Below are 14,854 nucleotides of genomic sequence, written 5' to 3' on the forward strand. Positions count from 1 at the left end.
TAGGATCCTAGTTTAGAACTGGGTGGTAAGTGCAGTGACCACATTTTTTGCACCAAAAATGAAGACACATAATTAGTGTCCTTCCAGGGCAGGGGTTAGCAAACCATGGTCCTCAAGCCAAATCCAGTCCTACTGCCTGCTTTATTGTCAATAAAGTTTTATTGGAACACAGACTGCTCACCCATTTATAGATTATGCATAGCTCATTCGTTTACATATGTAATGTCCTTAGCTGCTTTCTTTTTTTTTCTTTTTTGGCTGCAACGGCAGATTTTAGTAGTCGCAAGAAAGATCTATGATCCATAAAGTCCAAAATATTTACTATTTGTCAATTCATATTCTAGGGCAAGAGTAAAAACTACAGCTGCTCCAGGAAATCTGGAAGGTCACCAGAGTTGAAGGAGAACACCCCAATAATGCTCAGAGTTGAATGAGAACACCCCAATGGGCGAGGACCCCCCCATTACAGCTCTGCTCCTGACCGTGAGAGATGGGTTCACCTCACCAGACACAGAGCTGCCCAACACCCAGAGGACCCCAGGTGAAGCCAGAGAAAGGCAGGCCACCTGTGACTGTATTATCCAGGCCAGGGTGGACCCTAAGTGCTGCTCATGTAGGGGCAGGCCTGGGAGGCTGGAAGGGGGTGTCCAATGCCAACTTCCTGTACGGCTCTCCTCCCCCCTCCTCCTGTCGCAGGAGGCTCACAGCCTAACTGCAGACACCCACATTCCCCTCCACATTCTTGGTCCACGGCTTGGGCTTGGGCTGATATAAAATCATCCACCATCTAATCATTCCTTCATCCCTCCACTTTCTCAGCCTCCTTTACAAGAAACCTCTTGCAAGGCAAGCACTGGCATGGGTGTGGGGTCAGGGGGTGATCAGGGGAGACACAGAGGCAGACAGGGACACACGCTGCTGCCTTCACCCCATGCCCCACACAGTGTCCCCTCTGACTGCAGGGCATTGGTGGCCTCCTGGTGAGCCACACATGCTGGCCTGTGCTGGCCTGTCTGCCCTAGCGGAGAGGTCTGAGTTCGCCATGGCCCTCACACAGGTCTGTACCCACAGCCTCCGGATGTCCCAGTGGGTCATGCCTTGTAAGGAAGGGAGTTTCCAGGGTTCAACTTGCCTTCTAGGCTAAGGACTTCAAGTTCCCTTGAAAGTGGCTTCCAGACTACTGGGGTTTTTCTTTGAACTGTTAAAAAATTATACATTTTTGTGCTAATAACATAAACAAGAGCTTGTTAAAAGCAGGCACTGAATCCCATACTGCTAAATTTTTCTTTAAAAAAAAAAAAGCAAGCAACTAGGCACTGACATTCTCCCCCATGAATGTAACCAGTTCCACAGATGTTTTTATTTTGTGAGCAGCAGAACCAGCCTACCATACCAATGATAACTACAGCTGCTTTTTCTGAGTTTAGTATATGCCAGGCTCTGGGCTTAGTATTCTACTTAGCACAGAGATGTATTAACTCAATCATTTTCAAAAGGTAAATTATGCCCATTTTACAGATGAGGGTGCTAAGGCACAGAGAGGTTAAGTAATTTGTCCAAAGTCACACAGCTTTTAAGAAGTAAAGCTGGGACCTGGATCCATCATGGCTCAGGAGCTAGGCAACCTGTTTAACAGGTAAGAGGAGAAAATGAGCAAAACAGTGGGTTTTTGATGTCCCAGACTACAAACCTCCATTCTCCATCCATTGGGAGATTAAGATAGTCTTAGGATTCCCTGGGTGAATTGCCCTGTGGTGAGCACTGGGTTGGGAGCTGGGCATGGGTTGGGGGTGATATAAAAGCAGCAGAAGGCAAAGTTCCAGCCTCTGATGATAGTCCAGACAAGGACCCAGCGCTGTGAGTGACCCGTGTGGGCTCAAAGCTCCAACACAGGCAGGCAATGGAGGGTCCAGAGCAGCCTCTCCCACTCTGGAGTTGATATAGCCGCCGACACACAAGGCTTTTAAAGGCCAACCAGTCAAGCGCAGGGTCCTGATGGCAATTTAGTTTTCTGACTAAAACCCTACTGAAGTTTACTGCTTAAAACATTCAAATTAAAATATTTGGCTCATGAAGTGATACTGGTGACATGGTTAAGATGCTCTGAGGTTAGGTGACCTGGGTTCACACCATGACTCTGCCACTGACTTGCTAGTGTGATCTAAATCAAGTCATGTGAGCTTATCTTTGTGCCTCAGTTTCCTCATCTGTTCTTAAAAGGACTGGATAAATCCATGTTCCTCATCTGTTCTTGAAAGGACTGGATAAATCCATGTAATAGCATTCAGGACATATAGTAGGTGCTTAAAAACCATTAGCTAATGCCATCATCATCATCATCATCATTATAATAATTATTATTGCAAGCACACAGACATTCTGGAATGAAGTTCAGACTTCGTGAGACCAGAGGTCAGGGTGAATGGGATCAGTCTGGATAACCCACAGTTATTCCTGCCGGGCACAGTCTCACGCCTGAGTTGGGAGGCAGGCTGGGCTGGGGGAGGACCAGTGTGGTTTATTTAGTGCTGTGGTATGAGGCATCATTCAGGAGAGGCAATCCAAAGTGCTGGTGGCCTGCTTGGAAACCAGAGACACAAATGCCCACTGGTATTCCTTACCACTTCATCTTACAGGAGAAAACAGCATGGGAGGCTCTTGTCCAGGTACATTCAGGGAAAGGCAGTGGGAAGAAAAACCCCTCTAACTCCCACAAGCTCCCCGGCTCTAAGCCATGGAACACTCTCCTGCCAGATTCCTCTTCCTATAATAAAATCCACGTTCATCATGCCAACCCCTTGCTCAAATGTAGACATATATGTAGACATGTAGACATGTATGTAGACATATATATAAAACCCAGACGCCTGCGCCTGAAGTCCCAAGCCTCGAAATCAGGCCCCCAGCCTCCTTTCCAGCCTCTAGTTACACATGAGCCGCGTGAGCGCACTCCACTCTGCAGGTCCTACTCTCCCAGGCAGGCCTGCCCAGCCCTTCATCTCTGTACATCTGAAAACCCACCCATTAGCCAAAGGTGAGGGCCTTGGGGCTGGGAATCAGCTCTGCCCTGACCAGCTGGGCTGTTCCAGGCACATTCTTCAACCATCTCTGACCTGTTTCCTCTCCTGGAAATGATGGTATAAGTTCTTATCTTGTCCAATATAAATGGAGGGGTGGGTGGACATACTTTGAAATGTGTAAACGCACCACATAAATTCAAGAACGTATTCCTATTCAAGCCCTACTTTGATTCCCAGCTCTTCCATATTTACGTCCTCCTGACAGCTATCTAACTCGCTGGTCAGATTCCTATGTTGTAAGTTGCCCTTCTTCTTGCACATGGACCTCTCTTCTCTTCAAATTATAAGCTCCTTGTGGGAGGCTCTTGTCTCAGACAACTCTGACTCTTCCCACTCCACCTACACACACAGAGTGATCCGCCCACACAAATTACAAGTGTTGACTGAATTCATGAACCACTGCCACCCAGGAAGGTAAGAAGGTAATTAAGGATCCTAAAGTCGAGGTTGAAGGGTTTCTTTCAACATTTCTTTCAGATGCTTACAGGGTTGTCTTTAAATCTGGCCAAAATACTGTGGGTGGCTGTGGTAGGCTGAATAATGGTGTCCCAAAGATACCCTTACCACAATCCCCAGAACCTATGAATGTTACCTACAAATGGGACTTTGCAGATGTGATGAAGTCAGGAATCCTGAGATAGGGGATTATCCATGTGGGCCCAACGTAATCACAAAGGCCCATATAAGAGGGAGGCAGGCAGGGCAGAGTCAGAACGAGGTGATGCAATGAGAGACAGAAGTGAGGCTGGAGCGATGCCATTGTGAAGAAGGGGCTACAAGCCAAGGAATGCAGGCAGCCTCTAGGCTGGAAAAGGCAAGGGGTCAGGTCCTGCCCTTGAGCCTCCAGAAATGAACCAGCACAGTTAATACCTTGATTCTAGCCTAGTGAGACCAATTTCAGATTTCTAACCTCCAGAAGTGTAAGATCATACATTTATGTTGCTTTGAGTCACAAAGCTTGTGGTAATTTATTACAACAGCCATAAGAAATTAAAGCAGTAGCTATTTTTTAAGAAATCTGATCCTTGGGTTGGGGAGAGGGGCTGTATTCTAGAATAATTTCCAGACCATTCTTCTAAATTAACTTTGGTCACTCCACAAATACTACTGAATGTCAACCAAGTACCAGACACCAAGCTAGGTGGTGGACTACCCCACAGACAGCTCAGTGCATTCCTGTCCTTAATGACAGAGTCCTGTTGGCTTTCTCTATATCGGGCCCATACTACATGCCAGGCAGAGAGAGAGAGAGAGAGAGATTTTTTTTTTTTTTTGAGACAGAGTCTTACTCTGTTGCCCAGGTTGGAGTTCAGTGGCATGACCACAGCTCACTGCAGCCTCAACCTCCCCAGGCACAGTTGATTCTCCTGAGTAGCTGGGACTACAGGTGGGTGCCACCACACCCAGCTAATTTGTTTGTATTTTTAATAGAGACAGGGTTTTACCATGTTGCTCAGGCTGGTCTTGAACCCCTGACCTCAAATGATCTGCCCGCCTTGACCTCCCAAAGTGCTGGGATTATAGGTGTGAGCCACCGTGTCTGGCCTAGGTTTTATATTCTTAATCTTTCAAAATACTTTTACCTCAGCTTTAATATCTAAAGGAAATAGGAATAATAACAAGAACAGCTACCATTTATTATTCCCCTTCTGTCTGCCTGTCACTTTATATTAACTCTAATTCTTACAACGACCTGGTGAGGTATTATCCCCACTCACTGAAGGGATAATTAAAGCTCATCAAGGCTGAGCAATCTCCTAAGAGCCAAAGTTGTGGGATGCTGGACCCTTCCACTCCTGTCTGACTCAGGCTCCAGTCCTTTCTTCTTACTGCCTAGGAAGCTGAAAGACAGCAGAGAAGAACACTGCCCCGAATCAATAACTCCTTTTTTGCTAAATCAATAGTCACTCAACATGTGACATAAGTAAGGTTTACATCCTGAAATGTGTCTTCCTGGTTACAGAAAATTCAGTCACAAAAATCCTGGGACCAGCTGGGCTCTCAGAGGCCATCTGGCCAAACTCCCTGCTCTGGAAAGTTCGTCAGCTGCCAGGACTGAGGGTATCACAATTCTCAGGACCAGTGATCCCACCCACTAGAGGCAAAGCTTGGTTCCAGAGCCAGTTTGATCTTAAACATAAATAGTGGAAAGAGGCAGACACCCCACACTGAAGACTGCCTCTGGGTGTGCAAGAGCTAGGAGGAGCCATTGGGCATGTGGCCCTTAGTCTTGCCACACTCAACACCAGCACCAACCTTTACTAGCATCACCTCCAAATGCCACACACAGGCCAGGTGTGGGCATGCGCACATCACTGGTATGGAGGTTAAATAAACAAGTTCTGCCCTGAGGTCACATGTAACCCTCAGGCACTACATGTGTATGCAAAACCTCTATAGCTTTTAAAATCACCCAGTTAACCCAGACAAGGGGCAACCCTAGACAGACAACAACTACACACGCAACGAGAAATGAGAAGAGGCTCAGCAGGGAGCGAGGGGACCACAGGCCCAGGAGAGGTGGCCGTCTCCTTGTCAATCTCCACTCTCCCTGGCCGGGCCAGCAAGGCCCTTTACTGTGGAGCCCCAAACACCTCTGCAGCAATACCTCTCACCAGCTGCCTCTGTGCCCCAAAGCTTCAGCCAGAATGGACCCCCGGCCCCGCCCAACACCCACACAGGTTTTCCAACTTCCACGGCCTGCTCCCTCCTCCCCGTGGAATATCATTTCCCCTGCTGGAATCTTAGCCACCTGCTGGACTGGTAAACCCCCTATAGGCAAGTCATCTCCTTTCATCTAAACTCCCTCATCTCTTAATGGCCTAAGGTCACCTTGCCATGCCCTGTATGACTCTGTGTGTGCCTGTCCCATTTCCCTTACTGCACAGTAAGCTCCGGAGGGAGGGGCCCTCTCTTTCCCAGTTCTGTATCCCCCACGGGGTCTGGCACTGTCCCCACACACACCATGAGTTTATTACCATTACGAGTCAGTGAGGCAGGGCCCAGGCACCCAGGCTCCGTGGCTTCCTGAGCTCCCTCATCTACAGCCCAGGACTGAAGAGAGGAGGCTGAGCACCAGAGGAACCTGAACCCCCGAATATACACAGCCACAGAAATGGCAGCAGTACCCCGCTGGTCAAAAAGTGACTTTTATAGGAGCAAAGCCAGATGAGTTTTTAAGCCAGCTTCATAATCCCGCTTATGGTGGGTACACAGACCCAGGGAGGGAGCAGGGGACACAGTCATTGCTACTGTTTCCTCTGCTTCACCCCCGCCCCTGTCTAAGACCGAGGGAAAAGAGGAGGGGCTGAACCCAGCAAGCAACTGTTCCGCAGCAGGCCAATCAGCCCTAGCCCATGAACCATGAGCGCCAAGCAGGCGTAAACAGGAGCTACTACAGGCCTGGAGGCAGCACAATGTCCAACCCTTGACCACACGCTGGCTGTAAACGCCTTAGGGAGCAAGAGCCACAAGCATTTTTTCAATCTCGGGAAGATTAGAGATGTTTGCTCAAGCACCTGTCAAACAGTAACCACCTTCAGCTTACCAGGCAATCGACTTTTACTTTTACCCTCCTCTGAGCCAGTATCAGTGCCAAACGAAAAATGTGCCAAGCACAGAACAAACACTGGGCTGGGGCCCAGGCTCTGCGCTTGAACTTTAACATTTCTTTTCATGTGGACTGTCCCCAGGACTTCTCATCCAGCCCTGCAGACAGCAGGGACTTACCACCAGGTCCTCCAGTTCCCAGACGACACCACGTGTATTGTGATGAGGGCTGACAGGGAGGACCAACAGTAAGGCCACCAAACGCAGGTGACCTCAGGCACACCGCTTCTCCTCTTGGGGCCTACGTTCTCCCATTTCCTCATGTGTAAGTGACATGACTGACATGGACGAGGCTTACTTCCCAGAAATTAGGAAAGGGCCATGCATCCCTGGAGCACAGAAGGTCAGCAAGGAGAGCACGCACAGGGCTGTTTTGAAAGCTGGGATGTAACGGGGTCTAGAAAGAGTAATGCTCAAAACAACACAGATACTGATCCTTCCGGAGACTCTATGAAACAGTGAGAGGTGAGAGGCAGACCAATCCTGCTGTCTTCACAAAGGCAGAGAGGGGCGCTACAGCCTCTCTCTCTCTCTCTCAGGAAACACACCTCTGGGAAATGGAAAACTCCAATGGATGGTGCACAGGTAGGGAGAGGTAAGGGACTGGGCTTTTCCATATGAACCGGAAACAGCTTCCTGCCTGCCTTCTATATACACACACACACACACACACTCTCTCACACTCACTCTCTCTCTCTCACAGGGTACAACCAGCTTCTCAAAGGATGCCGAGGTACCTAAGGCTCTTCAAGCCCCCACCCCTGGCTCTCTCACATTAAACAGAAGGCCTCGACCCCTCTCTAGCGGACCTTTGTTACTCCAGAAATGGGGGCAACCAGATAGGAGTGACCGCACATTCTTGGTCACACCTCTCAGACCCTTCCCCTGCCTCTGTTCCATCTCCTCCCACACTGACCATCCCTCCTCCTTCCCGCAACAGGACCTTGTCCCTGACCTATTTTTTTCTTTTGCCTTCAATCTCCTTTCATAAAAGCCCTCCCCTCAAGCCCACAGGCCTACTATAGGCTCTGCTTCTCCTCCACCCTCTGGACGTGGTCACCATCTCCCAAGGATGGAGTGCACTTGCCATCTTCCCTGCTCCCTCAGCACACACTGTCTGGCCCCAACCCCAAGCTGCCCCTCTGTGACACCTGAGGGCTCAAGCCAGTGGGTCTCCTCAGCCACTCCCTGCCCCACAGTGTTTCCTGCTGGCCCCACACTCTTCCCAGAAGCCCTCCCTCCTCCCTTCTCTCTGGCCTCACCTCCTCAGCTTCCTCCCCCAGCTCCTCTTCCTCCACCTACTCCAAGGCCTGGGAGTTCCCAGGTTGGTCCTTGACACCCCAGCCTCCCTACCATCTGCACTGGCTCCTGGGCGGCCAGAGCTCCTCCACAGGCTCTGCACTGATGCCTCGCCACCCTCAGGCCAGGCAGGGCCTCTCAACAACCGAACCCATTTCCAGAACAAACCAAGTTACACACACACATACCACATCACCGCTTCAAAGACCCACAGGCAACTGGGAAGAGGTGCAGGGAAATTTCGGAGGGTGATGAAATTGTTCTATACCTGGATTGTGGTAGGGGTTATGTCACTGTGTGTTTGTCAAACTATATAGAACTGTACACTAAGAAGGATGAATTTACTGTATGTAAATTATACCTTAAACAGGATGGAAAAAAGTCCCATAGGCTCCCATCATGTCTAAAACTAAGATGACCACCTTCTCCCAAACCAGCTCTTCCTCCATCATCCAGCTCCTCCCCCAGCTTAGAAATCTCAGCCATATATCCAGCCAGTTAGTCAGTCTAGAAATTTCACCTGCATAAATTTCTTTGAATCCATGCCTTCGGTTCTATCTCCCCTTGAGGTCCTTCTCACAAACCACCTCCGTGGACTCCCACCCCTCCACATGTGCAACTCCAGAAAGAGCAGGACCCTCAAACTCCTTCACTCCCACCAGCTCTCCTTTCCACTGGCTCTCCCGAGTTCCTGGCTGTTGCTTAACAGGAATGACAGAAGTATCTCCAGATGCCACTGTCAAATCAAGACAACTCTCTGTCTAAATATTCCTGTCTAATTTTGCACACAGCTCTTGTTTCAACGGACAAAGATAATGACTCAGTGTCCATGGTTCTTACTGGAAAATTATCCTGCCAAGTTTTCAGCTTCCCAATAATAGCCTTCTTTAAAGTTCTCTTTGAGAAAGGAGAAGTGACCTTCCTTCCTGATCGTTTTCTATAAGCAACAAAGGGCACCCAAAAGATCCCTTAACTGACCAAGGAGTGTTACGGGAAAATCCCGATACATCCCCACAGGATCAATTAACAGCAAGAAAGAGAAACTCATTGAATAGGCTTAGGATGGTTTTCCTTGCCCTGTGCAAGAAATCCCTGTTTTTCAGCGTTTCTGCATGCCTATCGGTTTGGGACTTAGAAATTTGGGGCATAAATTCTGGATTACACTGAAGGCAAAATTTACACTCAGAAGTAAAGCATCCTTCTCCATACACACATAAAAATACCTCTTTGATGAGCAGGCTGACCCAAGGAGAAAAGAAAAATAAAAGGCTCACTGACTTTGACACTGATGCTTCAAATAACTACAAAAGAACTCCACAGATTATTATACCCATGTCCACACTGCACCCTCAGATGGTATATGTAAAAATACATATGTTTGAAATGCACCCTGCCACTTACTCCCTGCAGATGAAGGCCTGGTCCCTTCCACATCACAAGACACAGAGATGTCTGAGCAAAAAGTGAGGATGAATAAAGCATCTCCTTGAAGAACCACTTGTGGATAGCTGAGTTAGCCTTTGTGCCAGCACTCAGCTTAAGTATGTTTCCTATTGTAAAACTGGCCCATAGTTACTCATGTGCAAATCCCCTAGTCTTGCAAAAGAAATGAGTTTCTCTTTCTTGCTGTTAATTGATCCTATGGGGAAGTATCGGTATTTTCCCGTAACACTCCTTAGTCAGTTAGGGGATCTTTTGGGTGCCCTTTGTTGCCTGTAGCCAAGAAGCTACCAGTCTTCCAATTCTCCAGCACCCCCAACCCAGGCAGTCACTGCCACACATATAGCAGGCATAGTACATGCCCATGGATGTCTACCTCCTTTCTGCTTGCAGGTTTTGCCTCTGCCCTGCTAGGTGCACAGGTAGCCAATCTACATGGCTTTTACCACTGCGTTAGAGTAGGAGGCACAACACTACCCTTTGCCTAAACCTCTCACCTACTCACGGGCAGGTCCCAGAGGGGCCTCTGGCAGCATAGGACAACTCTTTTTAGAGTCTTACCTCAGTGGTTCTCAACCAAGGGAGATTTTGCCCTCCAGAGGACATGTGGCAATGTCTGGAAACATTTCTGATGGTCACAAGGGCTAGAAGGGGTAGGGAGTGGTGCTAGTCTAGTAGACAGAAGCCAGGGATACTGCTGCACATCCTACAATGCATAGGCCAAGCCCCCCGCCAACAAAGAATTACGGGTCCAAAATGTCATGAGTCCACAGGTTGAAAAACTTTGTCTTAGATAACACAGTGGCTCTGAGGGAGGTGCCCAGACTGCCTGGTTCACTTTTCCTTTGAGCTAGCTGCCCAACATTAGGCCCCAAATCATGATTCTGCATAGTCCGCACCATTTGCAAGGCTGAACAAAACATTCAAAGCCATTGTCTGAGCCTTTTTTTTTTTTTTTTTTTTTTTTTTTTTGAGATTGAGTCTCGCTCTGTCGCCCAGTGGGGAGTGCACGGGCGCCATCTTGGCTCACTGCAACCTCTGCCTCCCAGGTTCAAGCAATTCTCCCACCTCAGCCTCCTGAGTAGCTGGGATTATAGGCGCCCGCCACCACATCCGGCTAATTTTTGGTTTTTTTTTTTTTTTTTTTTTTTTTAGTAGAGATGAGGTTTTGCCATTTTTGCCAGGCTGGTCTCGAACTCCTGACCTAAGGTGATCCACCCGCCTTGGCCTCCCAAAGTGCTGAGATTACAGGCATGGGCCACTGCGCCCCGCAGCCTGATTCTTAAAGATGCTGCTCCTGTAGCTCCCCTTTTGTCTCTCGTCAGGAGAAAGGCCTTCCTCCAAAAGAAGAGTCTCCCAAGAGCCCTCCTGCCAGGACGACCCACCCATCCACAGCGTGACAACTAGCAAGCTGGCATCAATGAATGTTCAAATCCTTTGGCAATCAGGTAGGCCTGGCATGACCAGCTACTCAGTCCTGTCACGTAGATCCAAGGCCCAAGTGAACGTGCACAAGTTTTTCAACAGGCTGCAGGCCCAACTCAGGCTGGAAGACACTGCACAAAAGCCTCTCACCCTTCAGGAAGCTGACATATCTCACCCAAATGGGGAGTCCCAACACCCAAACCTGCCCCTGCAGCATTCCCCATCGCCCAAGGAGGGTTTGGCAGAGGGGCTGTTACCTCTGTGCAATGGGTGAGAATGAGCCTCGGAAAGGCTCCGAGTTTAGGGGAGTAAGCCCAAACCTTACTCACAAGACCCCCCGTGTTTGGAGAAGAGGAAAGGCCAAAGAAAAGCGAAAGGAAGAAAGGATCAAAAAGGATCCCCTGTCCCAAGTTCACCCAAAATTCCCACCTGTGAAGCCCAACAGTTGGCTCCAGCCAAGGAAGTCAAAGTTCTGACCCAAACCTGCAGCCAGGGGCAACGAGCCTAGAGCCCCAGACACTTAGAGCAAGGGGGTCTGGGAGTGAAGAACGACATTATTAGAAAGCGAAGCAGGAAAGCTGTATTGGCGACCAAAGGGCACGGGCAACGGGCGATCGGCAGCCGGAAGACGGTCGGGCAAGCAGCGGGCGTGTTCCAGGGACCCAAAGCTCTGCACGTGGCCCTCGTCTCCTCCCCGACGCAGGACCGTGGGGCTGAGGTGGACCCAGGGACGTGAGACGACTGCACAGGACCCACCCTGCACCTGAGGCGCCCCCTCTGCGTCCCGACCTGAAGCTCGCGGCTAGCGAAACTCGCGGGTAAGCTGCACTGTCACATGAAGAAAATGCAAGAAGGGCTCAGGTGGGTGTTGAACCCAGCTCTGGCCGCAGCCAGACGGCGCCCGGGCACTCGGCGGGCCGGCGGGTGGCAGCCTTACCCGGCTGCAGGAAGATGGGATCCGCGGTCACCTTCTAGCCCCCTCTGTGCCCGCCTCCGCGCGCTCGCCACCGCGCTGACGCCCGGCACGCGCTCCGGATCTGTTTACCAACTCGCCCGCTTCCAGGGAGGCCCAGCGCCCAAGCCCCGCCCCGCGGACCGCTCCCATTGGCTGCGCCGCCGGCCGCCTGCCGAATGCCGCTATGCGCGTGGGAGCGTGCTCGGCCCGTGCTCCCAGCCCATAGCCAATCGCGACCGAGGGCGGAGCAAGAGGAGCCAATGGGAGGCTACCTTAGGAGACAGGGCCCTCCCGTTCTCCTTCTCCCCACCTCCATGCTACCTTTCCTTCTAGCAAACGCGGGCTGGAGGCCTGGCTTTGGAGTTGGTGGCCTGCGCGCATGCGCCTTGAGAACGGGCGCCTTGAGAACGGGCGCCTTTTTCCCTGCGATGCGATGTGCGCGGCCGCAAAGGTTCCCTGTGTTCCTTCAGATTGGTGCTTGCTGGGCCTCCGCGCGGGCCTGGGAAGGGAGGCTGTGGACCGAACAGACGCGACTGTGGGCCGTGGAGGGTGCAGCCGCTTTAAGGACCGGGCGAGGCCTGTTCTTTGCTCCTCTCTATGTAGCAAGAGCCCCTTTCCCAGGGCCCACAAAAAGCACTCCGAGGAAGGGAAGCGCGGCGGGCAAGGCCGCGCACTTCCACCTCCGGCGTCGGGGCCCTTCAGGCTAAGGTTGCTTGTTTTGTGTGGCACCATCCTCAAAACAGGAAGCCTCTGCCACCCGCGCCCCTAGGGTAGAGAGATAGGACCCTCACCCGAGTCGCTGTCCGCCCGCCAGTCTCGTGGGCGTGCAGGTGTCCGCAGTCGCTGACGGCCGGGGTTTTGGGGGACGCGCAGCCCACACGGGATAGAGCTGGGGTCTAGCCCTCGGCGGCCCAGCCGAGCAACCCTGGGAGGCACCGCCACCACCAGCACGCAGATTTACCCCGTCACTCCCTCCCTAACGAGAAGAGGAACGTGTGAGCCAAAGTCGGCTCGACAATTTCCACTGAGATGACCCCAAACACTTGTCTGCAGCTCTGTTAGTCGTTCTTGTGGAAAAGAGAGAAATAACAACTTAGTGAGTTTCTCATAAAATGAAATACTCAAGCCAAATGATTGTTCCTTATTCTGAGTCTCCCCCCGCCTTTCTTTTTTTTTTTTTTTTTTTTTGGTATTGTGAAACGAAAATTCACTCTGCCAAAAGGAAAAAAATTAAGCTGAAAGCTGAGTCATGCAAGCAGCTGCCTTTCCTTTTGTTCCTAAGCAGATAGCTACAGATTAAAGGTGAAGTATCTCCACTCTGTATTCACCTTATCTTGTGTAAAGTGTCTATTTACTGAGCGCTAGACAAATACGTAATTGTTGCCCTACCTGCTCCCTTTATCGCAACATGTGTATTCAGTAATGTGAACATACCCTCCATCTTTCCTCTCCAGCCTGCTTTTCCCCTTTAAATATTGAAGCCCTCAAAATAATCTTTGGAGAAAGGCACAGACCTGTCTCCTGGGCGCAAGTCCTTCACCTTCATAACATAAATTTCTAAACTGATACAGGTACTTTTTGTTTCACAAGTATTGACATTTAACTTAATTGAAAGTCGTTTGTTTTATATTTTCCCTTGGAAAAATTTAAAGTTAGCTGTTCTATGTTGATGCCTAAAATTGGGGATGGAGGCTGCTTTATTATACTGAAATCCAGAACCTAACTTCACAGCCCCCGTTGACCACTTGGAGCTTGGCTTCCCAGAGATCTGCCTGAGTCCCCAAGAACAGAATTCTAAGTGTGTGTGATATGGGTGAACACAAGCTCTACGTCAGGCTCCGTTCTTCCCAGGTCTAGGAGAGGGCTTTCTTCCAAGGAGAATGGAGACTGTGCCTTGTGGCCTCTGTGGCTGGGCACTGGTCGGCTGGTGGGTGCTCCTCTCTGCACAGACCTTCACATGCCCTCCCCACAGTCCAAGTTCTGCCTCCCCCACCTTCACCACACTAAATACAAAGTAAATGTTAAAGGACAATTAAAGAGTTATTTTGACTAAAGTTTCAAGTAACTGCCCCAAACAGTTGACAACTTGCCTTGATTAGGTCAGCTGGCTCCATTTTCCCACACAGGAGAAAAAGACCAAGCCTCAAGGCCTTTCAAGGGTGGCCGTTGCTTCCTCCTACAGTAACTGTTCCCTTACACAGTTCTGCTGTTCCCTGCCCGCTTCCTCCAAGCCCTCCCAGCCTAGTGATCCAGACCACAGTCCATGGAATAAGAGAGTTCCTGGTTCATTACTTCCTGAATCTTGCGAACTCTACCCCATCAGATTTGAGCTGGATGAGAATGTGATTGTCATCAACTCCTGCTTCTGGTAAGTGGGGAGAGGATGTGGTGCTTTAGTTTCACAAACGTGGGGCGGGAATTGGCCGCTTCCATGCTAGCTCAGTCCCACTCCACCAGCAATGCCAAGGCCAGCTTCTCTCCTAAGATACCTTGAAAACAAGCGTAACTCACCACCACAAACATTAGTTTTTCTTCAAGGACTGCCAGTCTGATTTACTAGAGAAATGACCTCCAGCTAGTCTATGCAAAGACAGGATCTTCTTCCAATTAATACGACTTTGACCTTACTCCCTGTTAAATAATGACCTCAGCTTTACTATACTGAAGACACATTTCTTTCTTTCTTGACCTGGCTTTTAGTGCAAAGATTTTCCCTGCAAATTATTTTTCAGGTGTGATAATGGGATTGTAGTTAGATTTTTTAAAAGAGTCGTTGTGTTTCAGAGATACACATTATCAGCTGAAATAATATATATGGGATTATCTTCAAAATATTACAGGACAGGGGAAGTGAACAGGCCATGGGTTTCTTTACATTACATGCCTATGTGACAGGTGAATTTCTACCCTGGCTTACCTTTAGGAAACAGGATACCTGTGGTCAGAAGGTGCCCCACATGACCAAACACTGGTGAGATCCAAGATGGCAGCTCACTTGACCTCTGAAGAACTTCTAACTTCATTATAATCTAATTTCCATGCTAAA

At 49.8% G+C, this 14,854-nt stretch overlaps 1 protein-coding gene across 3 annotated transcripts in view; it reads right to left on the reverse strand.

The window, feature by feature from the left end:
* COQ8A (coenzyme Q8A) overlaps positions 1-12,882 on the reverse strand; it is a 52,136-nt gene extending 39,254 nt beyond the window's left edge. Inside the window, exon 1 of one of the 3 annotated variants that reach the window (XM_007988251.3) lies at positions 12,600-12,882. The gene's annotated coding sequence lies outside the window, so the exon portion shown is untranslated. Of the gene's footprint in view, positions 1-11,642; positions 11,767-11,790; positions 11,935-12,599 lie in introns of those variants that run through there. The other 2 variants (XM_007988249.3, XM_007988250.3) reach the window with 2 other exon arrangements.
* Positions 12,883-14,854: the final 1,972 nt, after the last annotated feature.

The sequence above is a fragment of the Chlorocebus sabaeus genome, chromosome 25 (genome assembly GCF_047675955.1).
Source record: "Chlorocebus sabaeus isolate Y175 chromosome 25, mChlSab1.0.hap1, whole genome shotgun sequence".
Classification (NCBI taxonomy): Eukaryota; Metazoa; Chordata; class Mammalia; order Primates; family Cercopithecidae; genus Chlorocebus; species Chlorocebus sabaeus.